General features: G+C 36.6%; 1 protein-coding gene and 1 long non-coding RNA gene across 3 annotated transcripts in view; one reads left to right on the plus strand and one right to left on the minus strand.

The window, feature by feature from the left end:
• Nucleotides 1-3,824, plus strand: part of LOC143235594 (uncharacterized) — a 29,316-nt gene extending 25,492 nt beyond the window's left edge. The window contains exon 3 of the long non-coding RNA XR_013019335.1: nucleotides 2,788-3,824. This is a non-coding gene — a long non-coding RNA (uncharacterized LOC143235594). The remainder of the gene's footprint in view (nucleotides 1-2,787) is intronic.
• LOC143234161 (uncharacterized) overlaps nucleotides 1-13,881 on the minus strand; it is a 177,507-nt gene that overhangs the window by 108,564 nt on the left and 55,062 nt on the right. The window lies entirely within an intron of this gene.

The following is a 13,881-nucleotide window of genomic DNA, read 5'->3' on the forward strand; positions in this document are numbered from 1 at the left end:
TTTTAAATACATCCTAAATCATTTGGTATTAGTTTTACAGTTTAAACAAATACATCATAAGCAAAAAAACAAAAAAACTTAATAATTTTACGCTATTTAGTATTATAATTATACATTTTCTATATCTTACAGAAAGATAAATAAATACATAAATTTTTAGACTTACTCTAAACAGTCAGGTAATAATATTTTTCAAATCGATCAAGTCCAAGATACAGTTATACTTTTACGTATATTTGCTTGATTTTTCGAAAAACAATTTTGACAAATGACATTTTTTTGTATGTTTTACAGTCGTTTTAAGTGTTCTGTGTTGTTTTGGTATAAAACTATAAGGCGCTACCAGTAAAAGCTAGAAATTAGCTTTTGTTTTTTTCAAATTTACTGACATTGAATCATACGATAAAAAAGTTTAATAACAATGTTTGATAAAAGTATCTCTTGCTGTCTAATACGTATATATACGTATACAAAGAGGGAGTGCATTTCATTTTAAGATGCTTAAATGAGCAAGACGTAAGGCGAATAAACGTAAATTATGCTGTACGCAGTTACATTTACGACTAAGTCTATAGTTAGTTTTCCTCCACCATTCCTAAAGCCTCAGAAATTCTACCTGTGTTTCTTCTCTTGATGAATTACATTTGCAGAAAATGCGTCTGATGAGCTAATGTAATAATGTGTGTTATACACAGAGGGAATACACAGCAATAGTTGAATAATTGGAGCATTCAAGCGTAAATTTTAACAGTTGACGACGCGTTGTTCAGTTCATCTAGAGAGACCTTACACAGATGGGGTAAATACCATCTGCCAGAATTACATTCAGGCACCTCTCACAAGCACAAAGCGCGAGGGTTCAGTTCGAGCGCATACATGATATTTAGCGCGCGTGACGCTAGCTTGCATATATTTTGAAAAGATATACACAAGAGAGAACCAATAGAACCTCCTCTGCGGAATACAACGTCCCGTGGGTTATGTGTGATAGTATAGACAAATTATCAGCAAGCAATGCGATACTATCATTTTGGCCACTTTTCCATATTGTAATCTTAACAATTGGTAAGTTTAGCAACGTTGATCAGACAGCTAACTGATTAAAATGTCTCAAGGCCTTTCCTCGAGCTCTCTATAAATTAAAGCTTTCATGCCATACAAACAGAGTGGCATCCATTTCTCCTGCAGTCTCCACGAGTAATAAGTAATAGATTGGCAATATAACATGTTTATTAGCACAAAACACTTTAAACATGCGGAAACAAATGTCGTAACTACATAGGATACAAGAAGCGTGTTGAAGGAGTATACCCGCCCCAAGTTTTCCATAGCAAAATAACACAACAGATGAAACTAGGTAGTTATTTTTAAAATCTAAACAAATTATTTAATGACCTTCTCTGTATTGGTATAAAAGCAGTAATGTACCGGGTAATTGTTTATGGGTAAATCACTGTAACTGTGCATTTACCATACCAACAAAACGGCATTATATTTTTTTCCATCTTATATGGTTCTCCCATATGTACTTCATATAAATTAATATATATTTATATGTGATTACGCAATCTTAACATTTAAATGACTAGTAAGCTGACATATAAATCACTTCTTCAAATCCCGAGGGGAAAAAAAAGGCTTAGTTATTGTTTGTTGTTAATTTTAAAGCTGCACAATAAGCTACTTGTGTTCTGCCCACCTGCAGGTACTGACTTCTGAATTTTAGCGTTATAAGACATTAGAGTTATCGCTGAGCAACTTGGTTATGGTGGAGAAGGATAGGAGGTTCTGCGATCACAGAATAAGTTGTCACACGTACATATATGTAACTAGATCTTTGAAATTGTTGCTGAAGCTGTCCTCTCAGAGTCCAACTTATTAAAGTTGGCAGGCCCGGTGGTTAAGACGCTCGATTCGCGATCTGCAGATCACGGGTTCAAATCCTTCTCACAGAATATGTCTTGTCCTTTCAGCCGTAGGGATATTATAATGCACAGTAAAACCTACTATTTGTTGGTAAAAGAGTAGCCCAAGAGCTGGCTTTGATTGGTGTTGACTAGCTGCCTTCCCTTTAGCCTATCACAATGAACGAGGAACAAAGAAAGCCCTCGTGTAGTTTTGCGCGAAATTCAAAAGGAACCAAATCAAACAAAATAGAGCCGTAATCCGAGTTTCGTTGTGCAACAGCAAAACGGTTTAAGTAAATAAGTGATGTTCAGATCGGAACTTAGAGAGAAACATATGTTTGTAATGCGATTAAGCTCCACAAGATAAGGAAAGAACATGTTATGTGGAGCAGTTAATTAGATTTCTAAACATCTATGTGTTGATTAAAACTAACTCGAGGATAGAGTGGGAAGCAAACATAGAAAATCAGCCAATTACGTAGAGTCTGAGGACAAGCGCGTGCTGTTTTCGGGCGCCAACTCAAGTAAGTCACCTGAACCAAGTGCGCGTGCTCGAGGACTTCAAATATTAAACCAACGTATCTACAATTCTATATGAAAGGTTTATTGGAGACTTAATAACAATGAAAAAGACGATTTATTTAATTAAGTACATGTGAATCTTTGTGGGCACAATCGCCTCTGACGTGTTATATAGGTAATCGTTAGTCGAGACTCTATCACCGAAATGAACGAAGTGGTTACAAGTACATATTTCGGGACAAAACAGACAGTCCTTAAAAGATATATACAATTCAAAGGTTGAGATACTTGAGTTTTACGTTTTAGAATGTTACAAAAAAGGTTGTACACTTATTTATTGTATACATGATGTTGACAGGTCACCACGTTTACTGTAGCAGTGGATCTATGTTATCTCTTTTCACGCTACTCCTCTTGGCGTGACCCGGCTTCGGTTTACAAACGCCACCGCTCCGACCCCTAGCCAACCAATTTTTCAACCCATCATACTAATTTCTGTACTGCGCGGCCACCGAGAGAATACTACGAAGTCGGCATCTCAGAGATGATGGAAAGGAATTCACCGGCATAGCATCCGTGAAGATGTCGTCTTGTTATAGCTACAGAAAGGAACAAAGACCGCTTTGAACCGTTCTGTTGGAGATCGCTGCAGTACTGGTTACATCCTTGTACCACAGATATGCACAACACGTGAGATACGAGAGAACTTTTGAACAACGTCACTGTTCTTTTAACTATTTCCCACGGAAAAGGTTTTGATTGAATAGGTTATTTGTAAGAATTACGAAAACAGCGGAGAAAATATGTCAGGGATTCTCAACATGAGAAGTCAAAGTTGTTCCAGAAAAAAAAAAAAAATCCATTTCTTTGCTGTACAAACTTGGGAGTGCATTATTTTACGAATATGCGCGCGCGTTTTTCATGCGTAGAAATATAACGTATGTATGTATATTCATTAAGAAAATATGTGTATGTTTTTTACTTATATTAACGACCAATCGAAAAACAAACAAACCGTATTACGTCTTCACGCGAACAGAGGATACAAGAAATCTCTGTGAGGGTTATTTGAAGAAAACGTTTTTTTTCTTTATCACCTTTATTCGTCACCACTAACAGCAACCGAACAAAAAACACTACTAAAGGTATTATCTTGAATTTGTGTCACATGAAGATGAGGCGAATGAATAATCTTCCATGACTTTGATAAGGAAGGCCACCCACTGCTTCCTGTAGGGAGATACACGTTAAATTTTAACACGACGACTTTAGTACTGCCTTTCGTTAAGGTGCTTGATTTGAAACAGGAACACTCGCATTGAGGGACCAGATAATACTGTAGATCACCAGAACAAATGTACAAAGGTTTGACGTTGAGCGTACACGGTATTTACTGTTTTCGAACAAAACACAAAGATGTTAAGATTATTCTGAGATACAATCACGTCATGTGTTGCATCAGCATTTTCTTTGTAAAGCTATACAAAAATAAACTGAGAAGATATTTGCTAATATATTTTATCATATATAGTCTTCTATCAAATTCTCTTTTTCACCAACAAAAATTCTATGAAAAAGCACATAATTTTTGTACAGCGCATGTGATAAAAAATCTTTCTCACACACCTACAAATCATTTGAAGTCATTAGTGACACCGAATTGACTGATATTATGTATTCACATACTACAAGTTTAATGAAACGCATACAAGTATATATAATGTATTCACAATATATACATATTGCAATATAAACCTGCTTTGGAAGTAATTGCACGTCTTTTATTTCCAAATCACATTACATTCTGGAGTACACGTCTGGAATATCACATGAGATATCACCCTTAAAAACCGATGAACAAACAAACTCAGATGACAGATCGTGATTGTGACGAATGTAATATCCACTCTGTCACGTGTTTAATGAAAACACAGACTCACTGATAGAAATTTTTTTACAATTTTTAATTTAAACTTTAAAGGAATATTAACCTTTTTCGCAGTGGAAGAGTAACCACTTACACTTCTAGAAGGAACACCATCTGGTGGTAGGTAAAGATACACTTATAAGAAGACATTTATAACGTACTTTCTTTTACTTCGATTAAAGCAACGTCAAATAGCATTAACATGCTTTTATTGTAAGAAATAATCTCCTGATTTGGAATTAGGTTCAACATAAATTAGCTATAGCAGATTCTAACGCACCAGCTAGTTTCCATTACATTTGTAAGTATACGAGCTGATGTATTTTTTCGGCAACCTGGATGATTGTTCGTTTTTGAATTTCGCGCAAAGCTACACGATGGCTATCTGCGCTAGCCATCCCCACTTTAACAGTGTAAGACTAGAGGGAAGGCAGCTAGTCATCACTACGATTCTTGGGCTACTCTTTTACCAACGAATAGTGGGTTTAACCGTCACATTATAACGGCTGAAAGGGCGAGCATGTCAACCTAGACGAGTACATCAAAAGGTATCCCTGTCTCATTTTCTTCTGAAATTAGTTCATCGACATTACGTAGTGTGTCCAATACCACAGAAGAACATTTGAACGACGCACACTCGAGAAGTAACGTGGGCCTGGCATGGCCAAGCGCGTAAGACGTGCGACTCGTAATCCGAGGGTCGCGGGTTCGCGCTCGCGTCGCGCTAAACATGCTCGCCCTCCCAGCCGTGGGGGCGTATAATGTGACGGTCAATCCCACTTTTCGTTGGTAAAAGAGTAGCCCAAAAGTTGGCGGTGGGTGGTGATGACTAGCTGCCTTCCCTCTAGTCTTACACTGCTAAATTAGGGACGGCTAGCACAGATAGCCCTCGAGTAGCTTAGTGCGAAATTTCAAAAACAAACAAAAAAACAAACAAACGAGAAGTAACGTGCTAAAGGTCTCCAGAAGGTCACATGATAAGTTTGGTTTGTTTCGAATTTTTTGGCTATCTGCGTTAGCCTTCTCTGATTTACCAGCGTAGGACTTTATGGAAGGCAGATAATAATCACCGCCCACCGCCAACTCTTGAGCTACTCTTTTACCAAAAAACAGTGGGATTGATCACCACCTTATAGTGCCTCCACGGCTGAAAGGGCGAGCATGTTAAGTGTGACGGGAATTCGAACCCACGACTCTCGGATTACGAGTCAGGTAGTTTAACCACCTGGCCATGCCGGGCCGAATTCGCTGTAGAATATGGCGTACATATTTCTTACACCACGATCACATTAATGAAATAACCATCTCATACACTTTGATGTGTTTTTAGCTCATCTTATAAGTGATGTGGTTCTAGTGTGGTGTATCTTTAAATTTCACTAGTAAACCTCTAAACATCTGATTCATGTGCAGCTCAAACTAACATTATTATCCAGCTGTGTGTTGGATTGGCAGTGTAGAAACCTGCTACATTTGTTATATTTAGTCATTTCAGCTTGAAGACTAAATGTAACCGAATTTCCAAAGGATTTATTGTTGTTTTCATTCTTTAAAGCGCTGAATCCTCCTCACACCAAACATGCTCGCCCTTTCAGCCATGGGGGCATTATAATGTGACGGTCAATCCCACTATCCGTAGGTAAAAGCGTAGCTCAAGAGTTGGCGGTGGGTAGTGATGACTAACTGCCTTTCTTCTAGTCTTACGCTGCTAAATTAGGGACGGCTAGCGCAGATAGCCCTCGTGTAGCTTTGCGCAAAACTTAAAACAAACAAACATTAAAACCCTGAAAATCTCACGTCGTTTACGGTTTTCGACATATTTGATAGCATTCAGAAACGTACTTAAAATATTCGAAGCAGGTCAAAATATTCAAAAAACAGAATTTGAATATTTGAAGCAGACCAAAGAACATTAAAGAAAACGTAACTTACGTGTTTGAAACAGTTGACCAACATTCAAAGCATTATTTGAACGTATAAAGTAGATTATTTTCCTTTTTTTTTTGCTTTTAAATACATTATGAATAATAAAAACTGGTGACTTAGGCGAGGATTACATCCGAAAAATAGAGTGCATCACTCTATGCTGTGTACTTATGCAAAGCGTTTTTTAGTTATATGCGTGGGAATTTTATTGGTTGTATTTGCAAGCAATTCGTAAATTTACAACTATTTAAAATATGAACTATTTTCATTGACTATTTATGTAACTAGACTAACATGGTTACATAAAGTTTAAATATAGAACTGTGATCAACACGTATGTCAGTTTGGTATAGCTACTTTGCGTTTCCTGTTGGTCAGAATAATTCTGAGCGCTTAAAACGCTGACATTCGGAATGCGATCCCTGCGACTGACACACTTATACATTTTAAAAGAAAGAGCTATTCTGTAAGTGCGATCTACCCTCCAGTGGCACAGTGGTACGTATGCCTTCGAACTTATATCTCTAGAAACCGGGTTTCGATACCCGTGGTGGAGATAGCACAGGTAGGTCTTTGTGTAGTTTTATGTTTACTAATAAATAACAACATCTTTTCGAACTAGCTTCAAGCTCACTAACTACTTTTTTATTCATTAAATAAACAATGGATAAAGAAATAGAGTTACGTGTGAAGAAGCAATACGCAAGCTTAGAGTTAACTCATCAGCAAAAATGTTCTTTTCCTGTTAATATAATGATTCATGAAATACGTGGTGTACTTGAGTGCAACACTAGGGACTTGAAGTTAGACACAACTAGTTCTATATACGCAAACCTTTGTTCATACGCGTTTGTATTCCAGCAAAGAGAGCTTATATGTACATATATTTGAACCTATGAGAGGAACGTTCTCTTCTGATCTTGCAGGTTGAATATTAATTTTTATGCACAGCATATTTCATTAAAGTTTGGAGAAGTATTCTAACGAAAGACAAAGAAATTTATTTGTAGAGCACTAGAATATTCTACAGGTTCATGTAAGTCACTTACAGTGTATGGTTGACGAAACAAACACTCTTTTTAGATTACTCCTAATTATCGTCAAACCTGTTGAACAATGAATGGGTTAATTTCGTTGGAAAATTAGGTCTATAAAAACAGCTCTTTATTTGGTCTTTCAATCACACCATCATGTCACTTGTTAGTTCTTTCTGGAGTGCCCACTTGCAGGAATTGTCACAGGAAATTCATAATTGGTTAAGGTTCGTTCTATAAGTTTCAACAAACTTATTGACGTATGGACAGAAGTTGTCTATGATTACCCAAACTGTTGCTGACACACTTGGTCCCCAGCTGTTACTGCTGGTGATAGTTTTCCTTCATTGAAGTTATAAGTGGTTACGTAGAATGAATAATCAGTTATGAACAACCAAGCAAACAAAAGTGGTGTATCAGTGATTGTGGATAAATACACTGAGAGACGGGTAATCAAATCTATCTAATTCTTACAAGTGCATACTTGAATATTTTCTCATCCTGGGTAAAATGAATTGAATGAAACACGGTTCCCTAACCCTAAGAAAATAATTCAAGACATGCGAATCACTTTAAAATGCGCTACATTGTAATTTCCATTCTTTTAGTTGGTTTTTGTTTTGAATTTCGCGCGAAGCTACACGAGGGCTATCTGCGCTAACCGTCCCTAATTTAGCAGTGTAAGACTAGAGGGAAGGCAGCTAGTCATCACCACCCACCGCCAACTCTTGGGCTACTCTTTTACCAAGAAATAGTGGGATTCACTGTCACATTATAACGCCCCCACGGCTGAAAGGGCGAGCGTGTTTGGTCTGACCGGGACTCGAACCTGCGACCTTCGGATTACGAGTCGAACGCCTTAACACACCTGCCCATGCCGGGCCCCTTTTAGTTGAATGTAATAGATAATCGCAAAACAAAAACTAATGTTATACTTTGGTCTTTGTTTCAATGAAATATTTCATAAATTTCATTTACAACGATGTTACATTCTGATTATGAAAGTGTAAAGAATAATGAATACTGAATTTTCTAATTTTTTTTAAGCTGTAAATGCTACAAATAAGCATTTTATAGATGTACAAATATGATTACCATTCTATTTCGGTATCGTTTCGTTTCGTTCGTTTCATTTGTTTTTTGTTTTTTACATGCATCTCTTACATTAACACATGGGCCCGGCATGGCCAGGTGGTTACGGTACTCGACTCGTAATCCAAGGGTTGTGGGTTTAAATCCCCGTCACACCAAATATTGTCGCCCTTTCAGCCGTGGGGGCGTTATAACGTTACGGTCAATCCCACTATTTGTTGGTGAAAGAGTAGCCCTAGAGTTGATAGTGGGTGGTGATGACTAGCTGCTTTCCCTCTAGTCTTACACTGCTAAATTAGGGATGGCTGACGCAGATAGTTCTCGTGTAGTTTTATGTTAAATTTAAAACAAACAAACAATTCAATCCGCTAAGGAAATTATACAACAATTACAGCGGTTTCCATATTTATAATGACTTTTTTCTTTTGATATCTTTGGTTTCAAATTTTTTCGTCTATAACTTTAAATCTGAACTACCGAAACTAGATGTTGGCTGTTCTTAGACATCTACTACTAACTGTTTCAAAACAGTATTTTAAGAATGTCGTGTCTTTTTCGTCCATCATTTGTTGGCCTTCAGTGGTCAGAAAGTTGATTCTTTCCGACTTGACCTTCACACGTGCATGCAGGGCTGTAGTTTGCTTTCAGTTTGGGTGTAATTAGAGGAGCTGGTAAAACCGATTTTTAAAAACTTAGCTTTGTTTTCAAATTAGTTTAGTTTTAGTTTCGCCTTAGTCCAGCATCTAAAGTCCGTTCGTACTGAAAGTTAAGCATGTAATTCAGAAAACAGTGTTCACAGTACTGTAGGGTAACTGTGCTCATTCTGTAACCAGATTACGCGAAACTGATCAAAACACACAGTCGACTTCATCACCGTTTTCTGTATAGATCCTTGCTACACCTTTTTAGCATGATCTCGCGCAGATATCCCTCGTGTAGCTTTGCGCGAAATTCAAAAACCAAACCAGCATGATCTCAACTCAACTCGTCAATCACAACGTATTACCACCAATAGTCTTTATCCTTTGACCTTCTGTGTTCAATTTTTAGATCACGAGTCGACAAATCCTTGCGAACTCCCTGTTGTCGTGGATGTAAGCTTTACGATTGTATTCCTCTGAACAAGGAATATCACGTTGTTTCAAAATATATAGGCAGGAATTTCCCTTCAAAAACTTCTCCGAGGAAGATTCCATTTTGGGACTAACGGTCATACGAGCGCTGAAGACATAATACGTCTATAAACATGGTCACATTGTATTGACAAAGATTTTTCTACCAGCATATCTGAAATTTTACAGCTTTCAGGACAGCTAGCATTTTCACATCAAAAGTTATTATCTGGAAATAAAAGCTTCACACTAGCCAAATATTTAGAAGAGGAGGTATTCCTCTGTGTAAGTAAAAAAGGAACAAATTGTTACTTTATATACGCCACCATCGAACATACCTCACTGTGTTTACATGCATAAAGTAACAATGTTTTACTTTTTTACTTACATATTCATTGACTAGATAGTTTAACATTCTCGGTTCTGATTTTTGACCATCAGTTAAGCGTTTAGGTTATATACTTGTTATAATTAGCGTTGAAGGCTTATAACGCTAAAAATCGGGTTTCGATGCTTGCGTAACTTTGTACTTAACGATAAAACGAACAAAGAAAATTCTTCCCTTTTTTCACGTTGATGATTGTAACCAGTTTGACACAGCATTTAAAAGAAATACTCTTTGGTTTACTGTCTTAGTTTAGTACGTGTTGTTTATCGGACTCAAGTTGTACAACCACAAACCATGTGGCTAATATCATCACGTGGTACATCAACCTGAACTCTTTACAACCAACACGGACATTAACTGTTCCTTTTTATAGCTCTCAAGAAGTAAACTAGCCCTAAAAGCATCCATTGCCAAAGTTGTAAAAAATCAGTATTTTAAACCAAACCAATTAAGAAGTTAGAACTTGCATAATATTATCGCCCCCTGGGCCCCCAAACATTTAAAGAAATTACTAACCGGGTTACATGAAGTATCCAGGAATATATCTTGTTCACGAGTCCTGCTCAGTGAAAAAAACAACAACCCAAAAAACAATCGAATACTCGGTAGTTTTATGAGTACACAGAAACTCGCTGGATGTATTAAGCACTACTAAGTTTTACTTACAAATTTTAGTTAAGAAGAATCGAAAATACATGCTCCAAACATCTGAACACTGCCAGGAGAAAAGAAGGTTTGGGATTTTGGTAGCGATTAGACCCTTCTATATAAATGTTTTGAAGCAGAGTCAGTCTACGGAAGACTACCTATCCATGGCCGCCACGGGCGAATGGTAGCACGCACGCCGACGACGGGGTACTAGGCCATGCACCAGGCGTGCATGACTGCACCGTTGCCCGCTCATACATCTCCCTTTCTCCGGAGCGTAGCGCAGATAACTTTCGTAGTTTACGTACGCCTTTAATGACCGAATTTATCAAACGTTGCTGATGATTGTACTATAACCTACAGTGATTATTAAAGACTGAGTTTTAACAGTTGATATAATGTTTGTTTGGAGAAACGTTTTCACTACAAACACTGTGATTCACGTTTTCGCTTGGTGTCACACGTACCATAACAGAATAACAAAAGCTTGTTTTGCTATTCCAGCTAGCAGTAAGAGAAATGGTAGTGTATGGGAAAGTTTTCCACTGTTTCTTTTCTTGGTCTCTTTTTATAAGTATGAAATTTTCAGTTAGGGAAAACTCTAGTAATGTATTTATCATTACCCCAAACTAAATAAATGCCAAAATACTTAAACTGAATAACAGTGAATGCTTTTTAATCACGTTACTTGTCCAACTTTTCTTTGAAGCCGATATTTTCATATTCAATAAACATAGGATTTTGACTAATTTATGTACAACCTTTGGATGATTTTATATATGCATTAGTATATTAAATACTAAACAGATATATATGATTTACTTCGAGTACAGACCACAGTGACTCAGAGGTTAAAAACAGGGTTCCGATACCCATGGTGGGCAGAGCAGTGATAGTCCATTGTGTAGTTTTGCGATTAACTACATATAAAACTTGGTGGACTCAGCAGGTAGCCCGATCTGGCTTTGCTATAAGAAAACACACACACACACACACATATACAAACAAAACGCCCCCACCCCACCCCAGTACCACAACGGTATGTTTGCGGACTTACAAAGCTAGCAACCAAGTTTTGATACCAGTGGTTGGCAGAGCGCAGATAGTCCATCGTGTAGCTTTGTGCTTAATTACAAATACAAAGAAAATCTGGAAGAATAAATATTAACCAAAAAATATATATCTGCCAATAACTTTTCTGGACTCAGTTATAACATGAATTTCTGAATTAATTATTAGCGTGAGAAACAATTTAATGTGTTTGGTAACAGAGATAAAGTCAAATGATATATGCACATTGCTTCCCTAGTGGCACAGCGATACATCTGCGGACTTACAACGGTAGAGAGCGGGTTTCGATAATCGTGGTGGGCAAAGTACAGATAGCCAGTTGCGTAGCTTTCTGGTCACTTACAAACAAAAATATACATTTAATTAAACAGACGACTTTTATTTCCTTGTGCTCTTAATACATTTTCCAGAATAGGTAAGTTTCAAATAACGCGTAGCATTAAGATGTTACCATATCTTGCCATATTATTAAAATGTTACCATATCTTACCATATTATTAAGATGTTACCATATCTTACCATATTATTAAGATGTTACCATATCTTACCATATTATTAAGATGTTACCATATCTTACCATATTATTAAGATATTACCATATCTTACCATATTATTAGACGCGTCAGATGTGAAGACTCTTCTCTTTATCCAAAGAATGGATGGTTAAAAGATGAAATCTTTTTTATCATCTCAAAATATTTTTTTTACATATTTATTTCATTACATGATTAATTTTTTAAAAAAAAAACATTATGTTTGAGATAAAGTGAAGATCACTTCTTGTTCTACTGGAGCACATGATCCTGAAGGGAACACCATCTTCGAAAGTTCATGACGAGAGAAAAAAATAGTCATTTGTAAAATAATGGAAATGAACAACGAGGCTTAGGATATAAACATAAACAATGACGATGAACGTGGGCTTAATGATACGATGAGTGAACAAAACATTATGAAATATAAGTGTGGATTTGAGCAACGACCAGAACTTCTTATACTTACTTTGATTCCATGTTTTATGCTCGTCGGATGTTTTTAATTTTTTTTTATTCAGTACGAGTTTATGTTTAAAAACACTTTGATTCGGTAGCTTTTGTTATTTACTGTATGGCTGAACGTTGATCCAGCGTCATATGTTATTCAAATAGTAAATTTTAACGTGTCTTCACGAAAAATGTAATATAATTATTAATAAGAATATTCAAAATACAAATTGTATTATATATATATATATATAAAAATGCATTTATTAACGAGCAAAATATTTAATTTTGTGCACGAGACTTGTTATTTAACGACTTGAGCTTAACGACATTGATGACAATTGCGTAATGCTAACGATTAAAATATTTACGTGATTATTTGTGCAGTGTGTGGGATTTGCGCAAAGTTGATTTGCATGCACATAATAAGAATCGTATTAACAGCTGGTGAGAGAGTTTTGACTTGTTTTGAATTTCGCGCAAAGCTACACGAGGGCTATCTGCGCTAGCCGTCCCATATTTAGCAGTGTAAGACTAGAGGGAAGGCAGCTAGTCATCACTACCCACAGCCAACTCTTGGGCTACTCTTTTACCAACGAATAGTGAGATTGACCGTCACATTATAATACCCCCACGGCTGAAAGGGAGAGCATGTTTGGTGTGACGGGGATTCGAACCCGCGACGCTAAGATTAGGAGTCGAGGCTTTAACCATCTGGCTATGCCGGGGCCATCTGGTGAGAGAGAGAGAGATCCATGTGATTGATTTACAAAGAATTTTTTTTTTTTTTTTTTCAAATTTAATGGTTTTGTATTTTACCGTTTAGTTGGTAAGTCTTCTCCAAGTTGTCAAAGTCTGTCGAAAATCTGTGATGGAGTCACCAAGTAATACGCACTATTCTGTATAAAACGTGACAAAAAAGAAATACACAAACACGCGCACGCAATTTAGCAGACATAGTCTCACTCACGCTAAATACTCATTATGCTTCCACAAGTTCAAACTGCAGATAGAATATATATATATATATATGAATATAGTAATGCAATAGTTTTTTTTTCAAATATTAAACCTATTTGATTAGTTTCATAGATCTAAATTCAACAACTCTTAGAAGTCATTCATTACACTAGTTTTAACAGGACATAATAGCAAACTGAAAGTGTCGTCTTACAAATGAAAAACAAACAAAAATTGGAATGCAAACTTCGGTTAAAGTGTCATCTTTTTGCAATCGTTGGCTAGGAATTAATCACTGACAGTTACAATGT

Source organism: Tachypleus tridentatus, chromosome 12 (genome assembly GCF_004210375.1).
Source record: "Tachypleus tridentatus isolate NWPU-2018 chromosome 12, ASM421037v1, whole genome shotgun sequence".
In the NCBI taxonomy this organism is placed as follows: domain Eukaryota; kingdom Metazoa; phylum Arthropoda; class Merostomata; order Xiphosura; family Limulidae; genus Tachypleus; species Tachypleus tridentatus.